The following is a 20,210-nucleotide window of genomic DNA, read 5'->3' as shown; positions in this document are numbered from 1 at the left end:
TATTGTAAGGAGAAATACGAGGCAGTCATTCTTAAGCTAGGGGTCCAAGGACTCAACGTTTTGGTTTTGTCTTTTGAGGCTCCCAGTCAAAATAGGCTCGTTTTCTTTTCCGTTCACCGTAATATCGAGAGCGTAAATAATAGTGAGTGACTTATTAGTTAAACTTCATTCAGTTTTACAAATCAAGAGAGGATTTAATAAAGGAACACCTACCGATCCCTTTTTTTTCTTTCTTCCTGAAGAAATAGAACAACAACAAGCAATAAATCATAATGCACGTGTACCAATAGCAAGGGGAACGATTTTATATACATTTTTATATTCGCGAACTTCAAATTTCCTCTAATTTTTCTTTCCAATACATGTTCTGTTGATGCTTCTTTCTTAAGGAATTGATTTGTGATTGATTCAACTGCCCTGGCTGAGCTCAGTCCACCATTCTTGAACCTTTAAAAGAAAGTGCAAAATATAGAGATCTAAGTGACGTATGCGCACCGAAATTTCACTGCACACCAGCAGGTTTACAAATCCACAGGCCGTGCTGTTTGAGGAAGGGCTGGGCTTTACTATTCTGACACCAAATTCAATTGACGAATAAAAGTGTTACATTCCGCAGCTTACACGTAAAGTTTGGTTTACTCTGCTGCTTTCTTTCTGTACAACTTTAAACGTCGTACTCATCGCAAGCAGATTCTCTCGGTCTTTCTTCAACACAGATTACTAAACTGCTTACAGTACAGATTATTAAACTGAAAATGGAGTGTTAATTTACTTTACGCCATTTTCACTGCATTAGTTTGCAGTGGGGAGGGGCTAGAAATGAACATAAAAGCTATACGTGCTAGTCCACCCTCCCACCCATCCCACCCCAGGGGAGGACATCCATCACACAGTAATCTCGTGTGTGGGAAATTAACGTCTCCTACCCCAACCCTGCAGGAGACGGGACCTCCATTTATTAGTCCCTATCCGAGAAAACTAGAATATCTGACCATTTCTTAATGTTATAGAAAGGTAAAAAATTCTTCTCAATTATTTTAAGACCCTGAGTGTTGGTCTGACCGGGGCTCGAACCCTCGACCTCCCGCACAACAGTCCAGCGCTCTTTCCATTGAGCTAACCGGGAGGCGGTGTAAGGCGAATGTGAGGCGGTGTAAGGCGAGTGTTCGACAGACAATTTCGAGATAATTTTTTCGAACAAGAATTTTGACTGAAAATTTCTGTAGCCTGACAACATTACCATTGCTGACTGAAAATAAACGACAAAAACTTCACGCAACATCCATTGCATCTGAGGCTGAATTCATCTTAGATGGAGCATCATCATTGGGTACGAACTCGAGTCATGAAGGTCATCTGTACAATTTTTTTTTTTTTCACCTGGAAAATCCTCAAGTAAAATATCTAGAAAACAAATGAAGAAAGATCTGGGCTCCGTTGTTCAAATGGTAGTTAACGTATACCTACAGATGCAAGCCGTAACAAAGTTATCCAGTAGATCACCTTATCCAACCTTCGAGCTGCGACATGAAGGTAACACAGAACGCAGATAACTACGAATCGTTAAAAGCTTTCTCACTTCTTATTCATCTATTCTTCTGATTCCCTCGTTTCTTTCAACTGGGAAAGAGGAAAATAAGTCTTAGTAAATTCAGAGAGCGAGGAAGGAATACTATCGTAGTAGCGAAGTTCATACCTCTAAATGCTTGGCCAAAATTTCGCCATCTCTTACTTTTCAAGACAGCAGGAGAAAACATATCAGTGCATTATATCCCAACCTTAGCAAAAGTTCTATAAAATCTTTTTTTTTTTAACGAATGTCGGCAGTATCTCAAACCTTTAAGCCACATGAGTCTTACAGCCAATAACATCACGGAAAAACTGAGCGACATTTTACATAAACTGGACTAACAACATTCTACTGACAACAACTATTCACTTGAATCTGATGATGACTTCCGCACAGGTTGTCGAGACGTCAGTCACCACCACCGACAACAGTCGTTCCCATGACTACACTCTCCCGGACGATCGCACTACACTTTCACAATCCTCTAAGTATAGTTTAACCCGCTCGCTCGTGTGATTGATCAGATTGTTTTGTTGTCCTTTACTTTTAAAGTATTTTTTTCTACTCGCCCTCCTCGATGATACTGAATATTGGTGATAAAGTTTTTGTTCTTGAGCCTAAATCTGACATGACTCTGAGTTGGGCCTAAAACATAGGTATGCCCACGACCATAAACTATATTGTTTTATTAAACTTGACAATCACAGAGCTAGCCGAATAACTTTCTTATCAAGTTCAAAAGTGGTGAGTTCTTGTTCTGCCAAAGCTACTTTTGAAGCCCTGCAGTGGAACGAAGAAATGTTTAGATGCCACGTCTTGCATCAAAGGAGACGAAAAACCTTAAACACTGATCTAATTTAAAAAACAGGTATGCATTTAAGTCTCTTCTGAAAACTAAATAGAGTTTATAAGAGTTATCATTGTCTAATGTTTGAGGCAAATTTAGAAAATTCGGAGAAACCGCGGAATAAAATCTACCATCTATTCAAACTGGCCGCAAAAGCGTGGGATTTATCTTAAGGGACCTAATCATATCCAAAGATACCCGAAGACTTCCGAGGATGTTCCAAAAACTTCTGATATCCCGAGAAGTTCTGATGCAACCTCATCTCTTACGGTCTCCACTACAACAAGCTTGAGGCCCGATTGTACCCGAAGACACCAATAGGTTTTCGTGGACGTTTTAAAAATTCCAAAGACGTATGAGTTTTTTTAAGTGACTCGATCATATCCGAGGACACCCGAACACTTCCCAAGATATTTCCAAAATTGCGCTATATACTAACCATTGCGCTATATACTATGATTTAACCTGAGACCCTATCATAATTGGAGACTCCCGAAGACTTGCGAAGATGTTTCGAAAACTCCGAATGATATCCCGAAGAGTTCTGATGCAACCCTATCTCTTGCGCTATGTAATGCACCTCAGTCAAAGACCATATTATATCAGGAGACACCCGAACGCTTCCGAAGATGTTTCCAAAATTTTTTATGACATCCCCAAGAGTTCGGATGCAACAATAACCATTGCGCTATATACTATGATTTAGCCTGAGACCCTATCATATTTAGAGACACCCGAAGACTTGCGAAGATGTTCCGAAAACGCCGAATGATATCCCGAAGAGTTCTGATGCAACCCTATCTCTTGCGCTATGTAATGCACCTTTGTCAAAGACCATATTATATCGGGAGACACCCGAACACTTCCGAGGACGTCTCAAAATTTTAAGTTTTTGCAAAAACTGATCTCCAGTACTACTTCGTACATTACTTTAGCTTAGGTTAAGCCTATGCACACGCAATTTGCTGTTGAAGATTTTCGATTTCCTTCTTCTGGTCTTCAGCAGTTTTTTTTAGATCCTTGTATTAAAAGCATTTTAGTATAATCTCAGAGCTGAGCAGAGAGTTTCCAACAATCTGATTGGTCGAGCGGTTCCTTATATGACGCTATATAAACCGCTCCACGCGGCTTATATAAAATGTTAAAATAAAATGTTAATAAATGTTACTAAAATGTTATGATTTTAGAAATTTCTCTGTTGCTCAGCTCTGAAATTATACTAAAACAATTATTCGCCTGAGGTTCGGTGAATATTGTCCAATAATCCCCTCGACTTTGTCTCGGGGATTATTCGACGATATTCACCTCGCCTTCGGCGAATAATTGTTAAATATTAGAGCATGCTGTAGTTTGTTTGCATGTTTGTTTATTATTATTTTATAGAACATTAGAATGCAAATTTACACAACCCACATATAGCATTAGCTAGTCTTGGCGGGTATTAGTAATAAATAAGTAAATACTACACATTGCAAGCTAAAGAAGTTTCATTACCACCACAAACTAAAGAGATTTTACAATAAACTAAAGAGATTTCATTACTATAATATTATTGGGGTTATAAGCCATGCATCAGTTTACTACATTATAAGCTAAAAGATACGTACAGTTGTCATACAAATTAAATGCAATAAAATTACTAGTGAGTTAAAACAAGACATAATAATCAAATACAGTTGGGGAAATATTCGCAATGCTCTAACGCCAAGCGCCGGAATGCTTTTAACACTTATTGAAGGTTTCATCCTTTTATAAGATACCGTAGAAATTGGAAAATTTATATAAAGAATTATTTATGAGGAGAAAATTCAAGCGACATAAATGCAATGGAAACTACATTCAGGCACATGAAATATCTCTTTCTGAAACAGGGTTGAACCGGAAATTCTTTAATTTCCATATAAGCACCCAGCAAGTGTCCCTATTCCTTAGCCATACAGCATCAATAACCTTGATCTTTAGATTGTCTTTCCAGGATGGTTGACTAGAAGATTTTGAAAAATGTGAAAAAAAGAGAATTAAACACCGGCTTAAGTATTGAAAAAGAAAACCTCGAAGATTTTGCATGAAAGGGAAAGAATTTGTGAATTGCAAAGAAGAGACTTTGGTAAAGGGGAAAGTAGTTACTCAGAATTTTCCTTTAATGTCTTTAGAAGACCTAACAGAGACTTAATCTTGCTCCAACGACTGCTGACCGGAAGTTTACGTCCATTACCGGAAGTGATTTTTGTGTTACAGTATTATCCGCTGCATGATCTGTTTCTTTTACCTTCTTTCTTCTCTTTTTCCGCAGCGCTTCGATAAGGGGCGGCCACCTCGCATTCTGTGGGCTGAAAATGCCACAAAAAATTTAATTTCCACCTTACTTTCTACAACCTGCCGCATATCGCTGACTCATTAGCGAGCTTTTACATTCAAGAAAGGTTAAGAAACAAACTATCTTATAGACCTCGTTCTCGGCTAAGTCTTGCGAAAATAATCTTTTTTTAATGGCTTTGTTTGAAAACCAGTTACAAACTGTTTTGAGGAATTTTCCACTGCGTTAGGAATATGTCCGCGCTCGCTGGTTCAACAAACACCTGAGACTGTGTCTGTCGTTTTCTTCACTTTATTACAGTCATACTTTCGCTCATCATAACCCTTGTAATCAGTCTTTCTGAATGTTACAAAGTTACTTAGTTTTATTGCTATCACAAGTAAACGCCCTAGATACGTACATCCGACCTCAAACCTAAACTGTCAAACATTCATCATTGTTTCTTAATTCGTGATCTAAGACTTGTGCACGACACTTATTTCCTTAGCGTTGACTGCTTTACCTTGTTCGACACGAAAATGACCGAATATAATCCCATTACAATCTTTAACCACCACTAGGGATTCGTGACAGGAAACAAAAGACCACAGCTGCTATTCGATACGGATGTGCTTGGAACACGCAATACACGTTTCTGCATGCAAGCGCACTAGAATTACAAGAAACTGACGCGCTGGAACCTTATCTAAAAAAAAAGCTGTAGGAAATGATATTTGAGCCTGTCACGACAAACTGCACAAATGTTAAATTTACCTGTTCTTTAGTAGCCTGGATCTCTCCTGAGAAAAAAAAAACCAAACGCGCAATTAATGAGGAGAAAAAAAGTTTTCTTTTGGCAAAAAAATAAACTTAAAACAGAAAAAATCGGCAATAACTGAAAACTGATGGAACTCATGGCTTGTAAACTGAGGAGCGTTGTCAGTAGTTAGTGTGTCTGGAATGCCGTGTCGGCTAAACTGTTCCTTAAAGAATTCAATCGCGGAACTGGAAGTGTTTTCCTCCAATTTTTGTACTTCCATGAAATCTGAGTAGTAGTCAACAAGCACTATGTATTCTTTGTCATGAAATCTGAACTGGTCAGCAGCTACTCAACTGCACGGGCGGTTAGGAAGTTCATGGCTTTGCATTAGAAGCTTCTGATTTTAGCTTAAAATTTGTTGCAAATTGAACATTGTTTGATTTGGTTACTCCCTTTTGCATTCATACCAGGCTAGAGTACCGTGTCTCTAGCTTTACGCAGGCAAGCTTCTACTCCTAAATGCCTGGAATGAATTCTGGATTTGATTTCAGGTCTCAGTAACTTAGCCGGGGATGACTACTCTCGAGCCTTTGAAAAGAACACCATTGTGTACTGATAGTTCGTCGCGGTAAGACCATTACTCCCGGATCTTGATTGGCACTTGATCTTTCTGCATTGGCCATCCGTTCAGAATTGTGGTTTTTAGTGTCCCCACAGTGTCGTCGTGACTCGTGCTACGCTGCAATTGATCCAGTCTTTCTGGCGTGACCTTCAGGGCTTGCATAGGTTTATTTATAACCAAATAAGGAAACAGGACTTAAGACATTGCTTTTATTTTTGCCCGGCATATCAGTTTACTATAAAGTACTGATATCAAACGAAAAAAATACTACAGTGGAGAGTTTCCGTGCAGTATCATGAAGAAAAACTGCATAATAAAGTGTTCATGCTCATGGCTGATAATGAAATAAAGAAATTAATTGCAGTTCTTGAAAATCATTAGTCTAGTGAGTTTCATCATGCTAAATAATTTTAATGAAGTTTTTGTGATATCCGGAATAATCAAAGTCGAGGTAAGTGTTATCAGCTGAGGCCGAAGGCTGAGCCTGATAACACTAACCGAGACCTTGATTATTCCGGATATCACTAAAACCGAATCCAATAATTGTTTCATTATACATCCTTTTAGTATTTTCCGAATCTTTATCTTCAAGTAATTTCTCAATTTCTCGCTGGGTCGATGAAGCGAATCGAGAAGCCATTCTTACTTCGGTGTCCTTAAACTTGACATTGCTCCACCGGAAATCATGTATTGCTTGCGTAACCCACAGATTATTCACTAATCTGTAGGTACAGATTAGTGAATAATCTGTAGGTTGCGCTGTTTCCCAGAATTAACCGTAGGCGTTTAGCCAATGAGAAGATAGATGTTGACCACAATGTATAATAATGCTAATTAATGTCCGGTTAAATTGACAATATGTCCGACCAAAACAAAGATTTGAAAGGACGTATGTCCTGTTAATGGAGAAAAAATACTTTCAGCGCAGTGAATGTGTTGGTGAAGTTAAATCAGTACATTCACCTCACCGTCGGTTGAAACCTTTGAAGAAAACCGAAGCTTTCGTCTAGATGATTTGCGATCTCATGTTAGCATTGTTTTTTAATTTTCTTTGAAGCCTTGTGAGCGTATAACTGTCGTAATGTAGGAATAAATTTCGATCTCTCGATGCAAATTACGAGCTTTCTCTGGCGAAAACCTCGCAGTTTTTTTATTTTTTTGTGGTTACAAATGGAAGGTGGTGTCTTGAATCTTATCTGTTGATTTTGAAGTTTTAAAAGTTTAGGATGAACTGATCGAAAAAATCTAAAAGTGTTACTGAGTGCTATCACCACATACGTAATTGTGTTGTTTGTTCTACGAAATTTCAGTAGCTCGTTGGCCTTAAGATCGTATACATGAATTTGGAAGTGAAAGATGTTTGAGGTCGTATTTGTGAAATTGAAGACTGTTTTTATGCGCTAAGAATTTTTACGCCATTACATAGACTTTAAGATATACTAATTTGAAAATCACATTTTGTTGCTGAGCTGGAATTCTGAGATCGCAATATTTTTTTGTCAAAGCGTTGCTATAGTCTTGCTCAAACTTTTCATGTCATGATGGATTAAAATACATGGTTTCAGTGTGGCGGGACGATTTTTAAAAAAATTGAAAATGACACAACTTGAGATGTTACTGTTTTTGGATCTGTGTTTGGGCAGTTACTAAATAACAATACCTGATAACGGAATGATCTAGAAATTTTTATGCGCGTTATTCAAACTTCGAACAAAAAGCAGTGTGAATTATTTAGAGGGATCTACTTGTGCACTTTGGCTTTCAACTTTTTATATATCAATTAGAGATAGCTTAGGTATAGTTACATTGTGCGTTACAGCTTCGTAAGGTACAGTATGGGCAAAAATCTATTACAGCTTCAAATTAACATCTGTCCGGTCCCATGCAGAAAAGCACGCCAGTTTCTCATTTCTAGATACAAGTATACATGTATGTGCAGTTCCTGCAGTTTAATAGATGTAAGTGTACATTTTTTCTTTTTCTTTTTTTTTTCTTCTTTTCCAGGGGAACCACCATTTGGAATTATACAACCTTTCCCAGAGAATATCTACCCACTAGAGTACACCTCAGCAAGCGTTACTTGCATTGCATTTGATGCATCTGGTAAACTTCAACCAGATAGAATAGAGTTTTATAGGAGAGATGATCTTAACCGATACAGAAAGTTAGAGGGGGATAGATTTTTGTTTACTCAAAGAGAAGAGGATATAAGTGAGTATATCTTTGTATTACAGATGATGTATCTGGCTCTAGAAAACAAAACAAAACAAAACGAAACAACCTCTGGATCTCAGACTTTACTCCCAAAGCAGGATTCTTAAAATCGTCATAAATAGTGTGAACGAGGCTGAGTCATGATTTCCCTCCTGAATCATATGTGACCCATGAATTTTATTTCCTTAAGTTTGTCAGAACATCAAGATTTTCCTGAAACCTCGCACATATAATGGAATGGAATCAGGACCCCCTCCCCTCCCCTCCCCTCCCCTTCCCTCCACCTTCCCTCCCCTCCCCCTCCCCCTCCCCTTCCCTCCCTCTCCCCTCCCCCTCCCCTCCCACTCCCCTCCCCCTGTATAATCTGTACAGTACAAAGCCATATTCTTCTCCTCCTGCAAAAAAGTTAATTGCTTTCGTTGTAGATGGAAACATTAAATTGTACACTACCATGACTTTGGAGAATGCAACAATTCAGGATGACAGTGATCTTGGAAGCTATGAGTGCCATGCTTTTGCGAAAAATGTAAGGGTACCAAAGAGGCATGGCTTTAGTGTTAGCGTTATTACAGGTAAGTCTATGCATTTCAGATGAAATTTCACTACTTTGTACTCTCACAGCATAAATAAGTCTATTATGTATGTCGTGTCTATCCACATAGTATAGAATTGAGTAAAAATAAACTGTCAGAAAACTGGAGGAAATGCCAAGGGATGGGGGTAACTTTTCTGAAGACTGGCATCTTATTGAGGGGAAAAACACTACTGCTATCTCCTTTAAACCACTGAGAATAGGATGAGCTGTTAAGTTGTAGTGTGGTTACTTGCCATTGTTCAGAGTCAAAGTTCCTGTTATTTTTCACTTTGAATGTGCAATTTACATGTAGGGTGAGTGATCATCAAAAAGTTATGCCCTCATCTTAAGTGGTAAAGTACCTTTTTATAAAAATCCTTTTGCAGCAAAATATTTCTATAAACCATCTCCATTCCAACTAGGAAACAAATTGTATTTGTTAACAGAAAAATCTATCCACCTGATGCTTGAAATTTTGGCCAATAATCTTCATCTTTGTAATGGCTGGCACGCCTTTTGCCTACTGTTAAGAAGACGTTAACAAACTTGCGCGCATGCGACTCGCGTGCGCGTGCTTTGAGATAATACGAAGTAATATCGTAAGCAAATCACACGGACCCATTTTTTAACGTTGACGTGTGTGATTTTTAGAGGAGAGTAGTTGAAGTTTTTAGTTTATCGTTTGGCGGTTTGTTTAATGGTTGTTGTCATATTTACCGTAAGACTACAGTTTTCTGCGTTAGAGTAAGTGTCTGTTTGGATCTCCCGTTTCTCTTCCGAATACCTACCTTATATTGAAGTTTGTTTTGGTTCAATTCTTACAAGTGGGACTGTTATGTAAGTGCTAATGTTCCTTTCCTTGAGCTTATATATAGTTCGTTTGTGAGTTTGTTTGAGGTTTTAGCTAGCTTTGCATCTTGCCTTTATATATATTGAGGTTTTAGCTAGCTTTGTATCTTGCCTTTATATTGGAATGTTTGGAATGTTGGTTTGTCTATTCGCATGTAGCTTAGCTTCTTCCTTATAAATTCATATTGTAGTTTATGATAAGTACTTGGATACCACGACTACGTTAAATAAAACGATTCAAGGCTTGACCGTAAAATATATCCCCGCTTCATAGTGTGTCTTCATTTGCAAAACTCATAGTTGTCGAAATTTTGCTTCGCTTGTGTCGGCCACTACAATCTTCATGTAATGGTTTACACATTCTTGCATTTCAGGAAATGAAATTCCAACAGTGAAAGTCTCAGTTTCCAGTGTTCTTAATCCAGATGACGGCATTATAATCTTCTGCAACCTAACTAGAAGAGGACATGAAAACAGCACCCCACTGAAGAGGATTTCCTGGTTTAAAGATGGGAAGTTGTTGGAGAGTATGCGGAATCCAGATCCAGATGTGCAACAGGGCTTTTTAGCCCCACTAAAGCTTACAAAGGTTGATGTCCAACAAGGGGGAAAGTACACCTGCCTTTTGGAAGTAAAGCTGAGACATATTAAGGAGTACAACGTTACAGATTACACAGTTATTAAGAGTAAGTACAATGAACTATTGCAGCAAGACCTCATAAGTAATTCTTGTTACTGTCTGCCATTCAATTATTCTGCTAGCTGTTACTTCGGCGAATTTAGTATTGGATCAACTAATAATCCCCTTATTGATATTTTTCTTTCTTCTCATGACTTGTCAGTGTGATTTTGTATTCATTTGATACTGTGAAGAGAAAGTTCTGTCTTAATCACTCATGGGAGTTTAAAGGGGTAAAAGAGCTGCATTGTACATTTTGTATGGCCACTAAGAATCTGCTTGGGCTAATAAGCATTCAATCAATTCTGTAATACCCTGACAGTTAAAAGCCATGCCATTATTAAACAAAAATTCAAGTACCCTGACTGCCAACAGCCATACCATTATTAAATAGAAAGTAAAGTACCCATGATGAAAACACAGTTTTATAATCTAATAAATTTCTAGAAATACTTGTATCAGTATCTGATTATCTGATTACAAATGTAAATCTCTTGTCATAGCTAGTTTAGAAAATTTGAACAATTATAATTACATCATAGCTAGCACCTTTAAACTGATAAATTGCTTTGTATGAACCTAGTGATCCCAGAATATTTGTTGTTTAACTCTTGTCATGAGAAGGAAAAAACATCTTGCTTCAGTTGTTGGCTGAATAGATTGAGTTTTAAATTTGTATGGAGAGGTTACATTGCAGTCACTTCTGGGAGTTGAAGGGAAAGCATTTGGTCGAGTGAGACATTTTCTTTGGCACAGCATACCTGGGAAGGTTTATTCAGCTTTAGAGATCACGGAAATTTAAGGCTACCCAGTGCAGGGTCCTGGTGAAATTTCAATGGCCCAATTTTTACATTACATGTACTGTACATAGATGGCATGTCGATCTCTATCTACCATTTTTTCCTTGTAGACCAGGGTTAATGCCTAACCGCCTCCTCAGGCTAGCTCAATTGGTTAGAGCGCTAGACTGTTGTGCGGGAGGTCGAGGTCGATGGGTCGAGCCCCGGCCAGACCAACACTCAAGGTCTTAAAAAAAACTGAGGAGAATGCGCTACCTTTCTATGATATTAAGAAATGGATAGACAGTCTAGTCTTCTCGGATAAGGACGAATAAACCTTAGGTCTCCTCTCCTGCATCTATTAATTAGTTAATTTGGTTAGGCAGGGTACGTTAAAGAAAGCAATCACAAGATTACTGTGATGTGGTCTGGCCTGTTTACTGGAGATTGGGGGGAGAGGGGAGGGGGCATCTTCAAATAAATTTCCTTCGATTGTTTGTAGACTGCTGCTGCAGTCAGGCCAAAGTCCCCCGAAAAGTGTTGTGATGTACATTTGATCATATCCACATGTTAGTTTGTGCAATACAAATATCAAATTATTATTATTATTATTATTATTAAATGTACACGTATGTCTTGCCATTAATTACTTGGACAATTCAAGTGTAATAGCTAGTCATTGATTTATTACAGTTGTACTTTCCTTTGGAGGTAGAATGGAAGGTGAAGAAGCAGAATGAAGACAGTGCTCAGGCTTGCATAAGTAAGTTTTAAAGATGCTCATTTCATCAAGGGTCCCTATTAAAACCGCCTCCCGGTTAGCTTAATGGATAGAGCGCTGGACTGTTGTGCGGGAGGTCGAGGGTTCGAGCCCCGGCCGGACCAACACTCAAGGTCTTAAAATAATTGAGAAGAATATGCTTCCTTTCTATAACATCAAGAAATGGTTAGATATTCTAGTCTTCTCGGATAGGGACGAATAAATGGAGGTTCCGTCTCCTACAGGGTTAGGGGTAGGAGACGCTAATTTCCCACGGACGAGATTACTGTGTGATGGATGTCCTCCCCTGGAGTGGGATGGGCGGGTTAGGATTGATTGTAAAGCGCTGTTGATCCGTCATTGTAAATAGCGCTCTATAAGTGATAAATTGTAATTGTAAATTGTAATTGTAAAACAGTTCAGCACAGTCTTTGAGGATTATTCATTATCTGCCAATATAAGTTATTCATTATCCCTATGTATTTTACTGTGATGAAACAGAGACAGACAGAGAAATGATCTGTTCTTGACTAAATGAATTTGTCTCACTTTACCTTGGCTGTTTCTTGTCAGATGGATCAGGTGGACACTACAAGATTCATCAAGATGCATTTGGCCAATCAATTCTGACTCTATCTGGAGTGGATTATACTGATCGTGGATTTTATTATTGTTGTCTTCCTTCAAACTGCTCCTAAAAAGGTAGAAGACAAATGCCAGCAATTCATTCTTGGCGTCAGAGGTGAGGCTCTACGTGTACTTTGATCATTTTACTTGCTTAACACTTTGTACCCCAACACCGACAACATCCAGATTCTTCATTCTCTTCTGTATATCTTTCCTTTTTTACTGAGGAGGAGAATTTGTCGAAAAATCAAGAAACTCTTTAGTTGGTGATCATTTCCTTAATTCTCGTCACCTTGATGTTTGATTCAAGGTGGTCTTGTAAGCTTGGAGAAATTACATTCTATGTGTAGATGCTTAAGTCACCGTTAGGGATGAAAGGATTATGTCATGGTAGTAGGTAGGTAACTTTATTTCAACTCGGGTTGTTGAGGCTGATTACGCCCCCCTAGAAATACATTGCCACCCATCCCATCCCAGGGGAGAACATCCACCACACAGTTATCTTGTGCGTGGTAAATTAACGTCTCCTACCCCTAACCCTGTAGGAGACAGGGCCTACGGTTTATTCGTCCTTATCCGAGAAGACTAGAATATCTATTCATTTCTTGATATTATAGAAAGGTAGCAAATGGTTTACATGTACATTTATGTTTAATTTTCCACAGAATTATCACTGTAAAGATGAAAATAAACAATTTTTAAAAATCGAGTTTCCAGATGGGAGTTGAACCTACGACCCTCCGTGATCTAGTCGCATACTCTAACCACTAAGCTACAGGAGACTCTATGATGAGCAAGGGTCAATAAGTGGGTATTGACTGGAACCACATCACACGGCTACATGCTCACTTTGGAGGCTGGTTGGCTGCGTGTGATGCTTTAATACATGTGATGCTTTAGTGTGACAGCGTGATGCTGTTAGTGAGCTTCTATGCGCTAGCTGATGTTTGGCTGTGTAGCCGCGTGATGCGGTTCCAGTCAATACCCACTAATTGACCCTTGCTCACCATAGAGTCTCCTGTAGCTCAGTGGTTGGAGCATCCGATTAGATCACGGAGGGTCGTGGGTTCAAATCCCATCTGGAAACTCGATTTTTAAAAATTGTTTATTTTCATCTTTACATGCTCACTTTGGAGGCTGGTTGGCTGCATGTGATGCTTTAATGTGACAGCGTGATGCTGTTAGTGAGCTTCTATGCGCTAGCTGATGTTTGGCTGTGTAGCCGCGTGATGCGGTTCCAGTCAATACCCATTAATTGACCCTTGCTCACCAAAGATTCTCCTGTAGCTCAGTGGTTAGAGCATCCGACTAGATCACGGAGGGTCGTGGGTTCAAATCCCATCTGGAAATTCGATTTTTAAAAATTATCACTGTCAGCTGCATTTACATGTAGTAGCACACAAGTGATGTTGTTATTATTATGATTATTATTAGTGTGATCATAGTCATTGCAATTTCCTCAAATGGGATCAGTACATTTGTTGCTTTATTTTTCACTTATCATTCCTTTGCAGTGAAATCAGACAGTCGGCTGTAATCAGACAGCAAAAGCAGCCAATCATACCACGTCCACTCAGTTTATATATCCACCAATCACAGAATTTATCACAATAACCATATCAACAACCATGCTTGTACTTACAGCTTTACTTTTCAGCTGTGATTGACAAATCAGACTCGTTCTTCATGTTTGTCTATTTCGTTAATCACCGGTACGATTAGTCAGACCCAATTGGTATCTACTTGGTCATGTTACCATTATTTATTATTATAATAATTATCATTGTCATCATTTTGAGCATTATCCATACCACTTCAATTATCAGTGTCTCTATTAATACTATTTTGGTTATTTTGGTTATTATCAGCATTATGATTCTTGAAATGCCAGTTGCTTTCATTTGATTCAAAATATAATAATTGAATGATGGCATTTCTTAGCACAACATATCATGTGATTGTAAGTTATACTACAGGATCAGTCCTAAAGAATCACTCAGCCTCTCGTAGCTTTTTTCAACATATGGTTTGACCTGTTAATGTTATCATGTTGTTTATTGTTTGCTTTTTTGTTTTGTTTTAACATATCCATTGGGGCCCTTTGTGGCCTTTTATTGGTATCGTTGTTGAAGCCCTTGTTCTTTTCTTATTCATCCTCATTGCTGAAAAGAGAAAGAAGGACAAAGAAAAAGGTTTGAAACAGTAATGAACATGTATGATTTAATAGGTCCTCTCTACGCATTTCATTTCCATTTTTTATACAGAATATACAAGTCATGTAGTTGTATTAGAAAACGTAGTTAGTTTCTGTTTAATCTAATTGATCAGTTCATGAGCAAGCAATAAATTACATGTAAAAGAAGAACGTAAAATATCAACTAGTACATGTACACTGTAGGTATTAATTGATGAAACACCAATTGTAAGTGGGGAGAATTGAGTTTAGATGTTCAAAATGAAAAAAAAACCTATAGAGGGTTTTAAATTCTTGAAATGTATATTTGATATTAAATATGGGCAACAATGCTGAAGAAGACTCATAAATCAAAAAGATCTTTCGTGGACATATGACCCACATGCAGTACTATAAATTCTCTCTATGTAGCTTCTATATAAATAAGTTCTATATTTTAAATAAAGTTTACTCAGTACCCATAGGAGAGACTATTGTACCATTCAGTTGTATATAGATTCTCATCTCTATCAGTGTCTGCAGACCACCAAATTGAAATGTATATTTTATTTTTTCACCTCTTTCCTCTTTGTTCACTGATGCTGCGCATAAACAGCTGAAAAGTACAATTACCATGATTTTTGTATGTACAGTTAGATTCTCTCAATACATTAAGCAACATAAGGCCTAAAATCTGTGCTACATATTGTTTTGATAGAGTTATGTACAGAGGGCTTTTGACATAAGATGGCTCATGTTTTTGAAAAAGACTTTTAAATTTTAAGTAAATGACATCATTGCATTCATTGCCTTCTCCGCTGTTCACCCCATTGTGTGTATCGTACACTATGATTCTAAGCCCCTGTTGCTTAGAATGGTTACTCGCACTGTATGTGTGTGGCAAATCCCAGTCATTTTTGTTGCTTTTGTTATAGAGCTTAAAGATAGCATAGAAACTGCAATTTTATTTGAAAATACTGTTTTTGTGAAAGCTGTTATGTAAGTGCTGTCGAAAGTTAATCGTTTTTTTTCACTGGTATCGGAACAAGTTGTAAGAGACATATTTAGAGGTTTCGTCTATTGATTTCTCCATTTTCATTTATAACATAACTAGAGCAAAGCACGCGCTCTGATTGGTTAATTCATCATCTACTATTTGCCCGTGGGTGTATGCTGCTGACGCGAGCAAATGCTAAGACTATTTTCCGCGCGCGCTTGTTTTTTCTGATCACGTAAGATTTTTTAAATAAAAAGGAACTCTTGTTACAGTGTTTCAATGTTATGTTAATAAAACAAATGGTAAACACCACAGTTTGTTCATAGTTCTGCTGAACTCTTTCACCGGTTGTTGGATAATGATACAGAGCTTATAAATTAAAGAAGATTTTGGTCGGTATTTCAGGAAGCGTGATTAAACTTTATCGAGTTGCTGGTGTGCAGTTAGTTGTTATGAATGAGTTTTCGAGCGCTTGCTTTCTGTTCTCATGTAAGACTACACAAAACATTTCTTTTTGCGATGTAGCTCAATAAAAGGACTTCTGTTCTTCCAATGTATCAATGTTATGTTATAAAACAAATGGTGAACACCGTAGCGTGCACTACTGAGTTATGGATGCACTTGGGAGGTTTGCTAAGCACTCGAGAAGCTAGAGTCGCACTCGGCTACCGCCTTGTGTGACTCTTTCACTTCTTTCGTGCTCAGCAACCTCCCGTGTGCATCCATAGCTCAATAGTACACGCTATGCCGTTCACCTTTGTTACTTCAAGCTTAAAGGAATACTCTCTCGCCTGTGATGACTTTTTGAGAAAAGACGGATAACAACTTAAATGAAACAAATCTTTTGAAAAAAAGGGGAAATCTTTTGTAGTTTTCGTTTAAATTTGAAACTTTTCTCAACGCGTGGTTCGAGCGTAGGGCTTTGCCTCCCAACCAACAGAAGTGACGTAGAAGGGAGAACTCATTTAACTTTCATTGAGATTTCTTCAATAAAAAACTCTCCCCAAAAATACAATAGGGAGCTTAAGCAGGAGAGACTTCGGTGACGACGCCGCCGTCAGATTCCCGGCCTGGGTTTCACGTCGTCGCTCTCCCGCCAAATGTTAGTTTGTCAAGCACGGATACTGTTTTTCCAGGACGCGGCCATCCTCTGTTCCTGATATACTTTTGTTTCTGCTCCGGTTATCGCCAGTTTTAAAGGGTTTCGTAAGACCCTTCTTGTCTACTACGATGCTGATCCTATTAGTGATGAGGAATTTATAATCTTGTACGACTCGTTTTCCCCAGGAAATCCAGATTTTGCTTATGATTCGTACGATCGCTTTGACTTGGATAACATGAACGACGACGAATGCATAGCCGAGTTCAGAGTGAGGAAAAGGGATCTTCCAACACTGGCTCAAGTTCTTAGGATTCTACCGTCATTTCAACTTTCGCTGATCAATAATTTCCTAATAAGCTTACTTGCGATTTTGGGGGAGGTTTGGTGCTCGTTGCATCCTTCTCCGTGGCCATTTCTATCTTCCAAAAACTGTCTCAAAAAGGCACAAACTGCTCTTAAACTAAACTAAAAATATAATTGAACATGGATTGAGATCGTGTGAACCACATAGAAAAGTTGAAAAAAACTACAAAAGCCACGAAATCTCATAAATCACTTACATTTCACGACGCCGTTAAATACCTAAAGCTCACGTCGTCGCCGGAAGGAGGACGTCGTTTGTCGGGGGTATGTCATGCGCAATGGATCTAGTACCAGTCTCAACTGCTCATTGACGGCGGTGTCGTCTTCAAAAGTCCTCCTGCTTAAGCTCCCTAATAATACCGCAACGATGGGTGGCCGGTGGATGTTCCAATACGTGTAGCGATGGAGTAAGCCTTCATAAATGGCCCGAAGATCCTAATTTCGCCAGGTTATGGATGAGAACCGTGAAAAACACGCGATCCGATTTTGAGAACCCAACAAACTCTAGCCGTCTGTGCAGCATTCACTACTTCACTGCAGATTCTCTTAAGGAACAGTCGGTTATGGCGAAATCTATGGGTTTAAAGATGAAAGCTCTTTCTAAAATACAATGCTGTTCCCTTAATTTTTGGTATTAATCCGCCTGTAAAAAAGAAACAAAGGCTCGAGAACGAAAAAAAAAACTCTCATCTTCACAAGGCCGTGACACTAGCCCGGGATTATTAAAACAAAATCGATAACAACTACGTGAGCATACAGAAAATAGAAAGTTGCATGGGGGTATGTATTACCTGTACATGAAATATAAACCTGTCCTACTCACACCTCTGGACTTGCAAAACACTTGCGGGAAAATCCATCACATTCTTTCACTTGGCGTGTTCTCTCCTCAGCAGAAACATTCCACAAGCGTAGGATCGTGGAGGGGCTAATGATCCAACAATTCCGCCCCAGTTTGAACAAACAAGTCATTTCTTATGTCTCCAGACTTTTCCCATCAGGAATCACACAAGATATTTATGTATATACAGACGGTCAACACTTTCAACCCTGATGATGGCAAACAGCCGAAAACGTTTGGTTTTAATATTTTAATAATTTTTCTTAATCTTTTTAGCCTTGCATATATAATATCAAATATAAACCTGTATTCATTGAATGAAAAATGTAGCAAAAAGTTCTTTTAAACTTATAACCCAACTCATTTACCCGGTGCGTGTTCCAGATCCTCGATGCACATACAGAAAATGAACAGCGAGAGTACCGAACAATTAGGTTTTGCATCGGTAGAATTCTCACCCCAAGCTCGAGATGTCAGCGCCCAAACTCCCAAAATAGGGAAAGATGTCTCTGTGCAATTTCGGAGCAGTCGTACCGCTAGAGGCAAATTTAGTCACTTGAAAATACATAAAAATACCAATCTGCTCTGACAGTAGTTTGGCCGTCCCGAAGAAAGTAACCAGACCGCACGCTAAAATAACTTGCAGGTTGTCAGACGTCCGTTCCAGTAAAGAGTAAAAGCACACAACGCACTTCGCTCGAGGAGTTTATTACGTCGACCCCGGTTCAGAGTGAGGAGGAAAATTCGGATCAAGAGGAAGAAGGTGAAGAAGAAGTAAAAGAATGAGGAATTACGCAAGTTTAAGATTTACATAACACGTGCAGCGAATGTGAAAGAATAGCTTTATTGTGTTAAAAACAAATGCCGGTCTAATCAAGTTGAGGTCCTACATTTTTAAGGCCAAACACTGCTGCATTTCTCAAATCTAACGATCACTTCACTTTGTGAATTGACAAACGAAGAGATTTCGCCAAAAGGGGAAAATTGACGGTAACTCAGAGAAATCGCTTACCAGTCTGTTTCATAATCGCTCGAATGGATCGGCTTAATCTGGTTCGTTCGAGGAGTCAGAACTAGCCTCACTGTCTTAAGGCTCAAACACATATATGGTTCAGTTCCTTGAGCGTCTGTACTCTCGATCACCGACGATGAATCCGAAAAGAGAAACTAGAATCTCTAAAGTCGGACTCCATTACGATCGCTCGTATGTTTTTCAGTTCTCCTATTACGTCATTGATTACGTGTTTACCTTAGCCTGCGAACAGGCTCCTGGCTTGGAGGGCGCGAAGCAGGGGAAGGAAGGGGAAGGTTTCTGTGTCCCCACGTCTGATTAAACGGGGAGCCTGTTCGCAGGCTATGTTTAACTAGGAGCCATTTCAACTTCCGGTCTTTGAATTGAGTGAATTTCGCGCTTTTGCAGCAGGATTTCAATCGAATGAAAGGTTTTAGGGAACTTTTTCTTCTTCCAGTAGTTGTTTTGGCAAAAGATCTACATTTTAATTAAATGTTAAAATTTGGTGTAGAGTATCCCTTTAATGCCTGAGTATTTAAATGCTAGACCATCGAAAGTCACGAAGATTACAGATTACTCCGTGAGGTAGATATGATAGGAGATGGGAAACGAAGGGGAAAAAAAAAGGGAGAGAGTAGCAGACTACCTCCCTTCCAGGCAGTTTCTCCCCCTCCCTCTCCTCCTCCAAGTTAAACCTGCCACAAATTGTGAAAGAAACTGTCTTTGATTTATCAAAAACGATCTTTTGAAGTTTAATTTTTTTGTCGTGAACGAAAATGAGGTATTTAGTGTTAGAAAGATCGATGCAATTATGGTTTTTTTTTTGTTTGTTGTGTGTGTGTGTGTGTGTGTGTGTGTGTGTGTCTGTGTCTGTGTCTGTGTGTGCGTGTGTACCGCCATGTTTCATCGTGAGTTTACCGCCATGTTTGATCGCCATGTTTGCAAGTAGAAAGATATCGTAACCAAACTCATAGTTTTTTTTGGTAGCTTGTACTGAATAACAGTCGGCCGGTTGTGAAACCAACAGTTTGCCCTTCTTTACCTAAACTTCGTTTTAGCTATCTTCGATTCAGCCAAATTTTGAGAACTGCGTCAACAAGGTTTTATATCAACAATGGAAAACACTATCATCCCACTTATGCACA

At 38.7% G+C, this 20,210-nt stretch overlaps 1 protein-coding gene and 1 long non-coding RNA gene across 2 annotated transcripts in view; one reads left to right on the top strand and one right to left on the bottom strand.

Moving 5' to 3' along the window:
• Nucleotides 1-20,210, top strand: part of LOC111347607 (uncharacterized) — a 563,268-nt gene that overhangs the window by 404,911 nt on the left and 138,147 nt on the right. The window lies entirely within an intron of this gene.
• LOC148731444 (uncharacterized) overlaps nucleotides 1-20,210 on the bottom strand; it is a 64,100-nt gene that overhangs the window by 21,680 nt on the left and 22,210 nt on the right. The window lies entirely within an intron of this gene.

The sequence above is a fragment of the Stylophora pistillata genome, chromosome 5 (assembly GCF_964205215.1).
Source record: "Stylophora pistillata chromosome 5, jaStyPist1.2, whole genome shotgun sequence".
NCBI classification, from domain to species: Eukaryota; Metazoa; Cnidaria; class Anthozoa; order Scleractinia; family Pocilloporidae; genus Stylophora; species Stylophora pistillata.
The sequence above is the reverse complement of the archived record's forward strand: the minus strand, read 5'-3'. Positions and strand labels throughout refer to the sequence as shown.